This window comes from Nanorana parkeri, unplaced genomic scaffold (assembly GCF_000935625.1).
Source record: "Nanorana parkeri isolate BGI_ZX_2015 unplaced genomic scaffold, ASM93562v1 scaffold77, whole genome shotgun sequence".
In the NCBI taxonomy this organism is placed as follows: Eukaryota; Metazoa; Chordata; class Amphibia; order Anura; family Dicroglossidae; genus Nanorana; species Nanorana parkeri.
In genome coordinates, this window is record NW_017306345.1 from 539,115 (window position 1) to 543,025 (window position 3,911).

The 3,911-nt window shown below is 43.2% G+C and overlaps 1 protein-coding gene across 1 annotated transcript in view; it reads right to left on the reverse strand.

Moving 5' to 3' along the window:
- Positions 1-3,911, reverse strand: part of CEPT1 (choline/ethanolamine phosphotransferase 1) — a 53,458-nt gene that overhangs the window by 49,000 nt on the left and 547 nt on the right. The window lies entirely within an intron of this gene.

The following is a 3,911-nucleotide window of genomic DNA, read 5'->3' on the forward strand; positions in this document are numbered from 1 at the left end:
AAAAAAAAAAAAAAACACAGCAGACTATTCCATTGAAACCACCCAGGGACCATTCACACAAGGCAGTTGCGGTAATGTACTTTACATGGGTTGGTATGCTGTGGTCCCATTATTGTAAATGGCACCTTCCCAAAACACAGTACACTGCGGTCACCGAACTTGGTCCAGCAGCAATTTTTTGGCCTGTTGTAGTGCACTGGTGGCCCATTCATGTATATGGGCTGCCTTAAAGAATAAGTGCACTCATTTAAAACAAGGGGAGGGAGGCAAAACATTTTTTTTTTTTAAAAAGCACACTTTGTGCAAAAAGAGCATTTATTCTTTAACGCGCATGCATTAGACAAACCACAGCTTCTTGGTGGGAGGAAATCTTACTAGGGTTACCATTAAAAAGTACTGCTGGGTAGAAAGTGAAACTGTTCAGCTAGCTGGGTTACTTCCTCTGTCTTACTTCCTCTGTCTACTTTGTATAGAAACAGTTCCATATTTAAAATGTAATACTACAGATTTTTGTATACGAGAGAGAGCAAAGAGACTGCAGCAGAAGAGTTTGGGTACACCTCTCAGAAGTAAAAGGGGTTCCAAGATTACATATGTTCCTACAGTAAGTCTCTTCTGGAATAAAAATTCTCCCTGCTTTTAAGTTTTTCAACTCAAGTCAAAAGATCTACTTTAAAGTTTAAACGGTCATTACAAACTATTTTATTATGAGCATATGTATTAAAAAAGGAGAACTATGAGGTGAGTGCTTTTCACTTATCCTCATACGGTAGTTCTAGCCGACCTGTGACAATGAAACGGTCACAGGTTGGCTCAGTAGATCGGGAAATGAGCGAACACATACCGGCGTTCGCTCACTTCTCGCTCCTTTCACGGCTCTCTGCCGTGTCAGGGGAGGGACTAGATTCCCCCCGCCCCACTCTGATCCTCCAGCGCTGACTGGCGGAACGGACGGGGGAGGGGCGGATACAGCTCACTCTGCCTCTAGATAGGCAGAGTCAGCTGTCACTCACGCAGCTGGGCGGATCCAGACATAATTGTCGGGATCCGCTTCAGCTATGACATCTCAGTGTACCGCGAGCTGTAGCTCGTGGGAAAACTGAGCTTAGGGTCACGGGAGGATGCTAGTTTGTGTCCTCCCGTTACCCTAAGGAGAACTATGGGGAAAGCCCTGACCCCATAGTTCTCCTTTAAATGCAGACATCTTTCTAAAGTCTGGAAGCCTACAATCCTGGGGTGCTCTACTAATCTGCAAGAACCGACACTTCCCAGTAGTATCATAGGTCATCCTCCCATCACTCCAAAGAGCACCTCACCTGCCAATAGAAAAGTACGGGACAAACGGACAACATGCAACACTACCAGGACATATCAAAACACGCAGGTTAGAGTGACCTTGAATTTAACAGTCATGTGACACTCCGGACGACTCCAAAAAGCACGCCCAGGCATCTCTACATACCTGCACTTAATGCATGTGCTCACTTTACAAACTTTTCAATGACAGGTATATTTAATTTCAAATTCTGAATTCAGTGTACATTTTTAAGCATATCTAAACCCCGAACCAAAAATGTAATACATTGCAGCTTATCAGTCCGTAGATGTGATGGCTACATTAGTTTGAGCTTGCCAGTAATGTAGCGTTCTTGTTACTTTGTCAGCGTAAACAACAATGCCAAGAACCTTCCCTAAAATTCATATAAAGTGGTGCCAACATATGACAAATGTCAGCAAGTGTGACAGATTCTTGTATACATCAGTAATATCTACACAAATGTCTCACAGAGATGCAACAGAATTGGCAGAATATGACGATTGCGTCGCATCTTTGCTAGGATTAAGGTTGACAGCCACCTGTGCCCTAGCAACCTGTCACACTGTCTAACCAACAGCGTAATAGCAAACAAATGACTCTCAGTTGAACAGCCAAATTGATTGCAAGGAACAGCGTAGTAGCAACCAATTAGAGTGAAGGGGGCAATGAACTGGGACACCAAGGGACCAAATTAGACCAAAATGTTGAATTAGGCCTTATTTACCACCAGTTTCCTCACCTACGAAACAGCGGTACCTCTTTATGAATTTATCACAGCCACTGCAACATAATGTAAAAGTTTGCTAATAAGCTATGCATCGGTCAGATCAATTGAACTGTCACACTACTTAGGAAATTGGCGCAGGGCTAACACCAGAAAAGTGTTGCAAAAGCTTTAATGAATTGCTCTGCGTATCTTTAGAGGGTAAACTATTATTCACATGAATTCACCAGGTAATGGAGATGAACAGAGGTAGGCATTCTTGAGGTCCAGCCTGTTTAACAACCATGACTCCTCCCATAGATACAATGGAACAGTAAGTGTGTTATTTGCAGTATCACCAAGTGAAAATAAATAGGAAAAGGCTTTAACAAAAAGCAAACTAATGCAGCCACCACATCTCAGCATTGGTAAGGTGGAAGATATTAGATTTTATTTTGGGTATAGATACACTTAAAGCAAGAAGGCTGTCTGCTAATTGCAGCCTTTACAAGCCTGAGCAATGCCAACTGTTATCAGCATGTAATCAGTGACTGCTGTGGTCCCTAAAAAAAATGTATGGGCGTGTCCAACCAATGAAAAGTGAGCATGTTCTGTGGTTAGATTATGACCTATATTTCAATGATATGCTATGTTCACAGGCAGAATACTGATGACCATAAATAAGGGGTGGAAGAATAAATGCAGACATTAGAAGTCAGTCAACACAGCTAGCAGCCATGAAAGACCATAAGCCCCCATTCACAGCTGAGCAATTTGAAATGCGTTTCCTGAATCAGTTTGATGCTAGTCACTTAGATTTCCATGTTATTCTATGGCGCCCATTCATATCTGAAAGCTGTGCTGTCAGTCAACTCCTCAAACAAAGTACAGGAGCTTCTTTGGGGCATGATCATGGATTTTTGACCCCAATAGACATCCATCGGAGTGCTTGAAAGATGTGCAACAAGCTTTCCATTGGCTAAAACAAATGTGGGGAAAAAAAAAAATGACCAAAGACACCGATGTTCAAGTGTCAGTGAAACCTCAGATAAAAACCAAAGAGCTCAATGAAGTTATACGCAAGCAGCATTTTTTAAGCACGCTGGCTACCTGGCCCCCACCCTATATCTTTAATTAAAACTTAATCCTGGGCTCAAAAACTTTTAGATATATTCCTCAATGGACACAACGAATATAAATCCCCTTTGTGTGCACCAAAGGCCTCTGCCATCCCAGTTATTACCTTGTAACAGTAGCAATGACATAATCACTGCGCTGCACATTTACAGAGAGCAGAGCTGTGGGAGGGGCCCAGCGGGACCCACCTCTTACAGACTGCCGGTAGAAAACTAGGGGGTGGATACAAGACCAGTCACCCTCCATAAGGAGAGAGAGCAGAAGTGGCCAGTCTTTATTACAAATCGTGCAGAGGAAAATAGGAGTTGTTGTTTCATGCTTGATTACTGCATAGATTCGTGAAATACGCCAAGCCTAAAGTGCAAATACATAGGACACGATATTTCGACAATATTCGCTTTCCTGGAGTTCAGCTTTAATATTTTTCATCCTATCCATGGATACAAAAACATCTCCCCTTGCAGTGGCTACCCCTGCACTGTAAGGGTTAACTACTCATTTGTTTCTAGGAGATTAGGGTTTCACTTACCTGATCCCTGCTCCCCCAGCCCTCTGCTCTCTCCCCTCCGGCTTATGAACTGTCCCAACTTATAATGCATGGCTATGTACCCTGCATTGTATGAGATGACCCCAGGGGGCGTCCGACCACCTGAGCACAGAGGGATAAACGGCTGCAAGTGCTGGTCGAAGCCAGTATGAGTGGGATCAGATAAGTAACAATACATTACACCGGTCCCCTAGACAAAAGCAAAA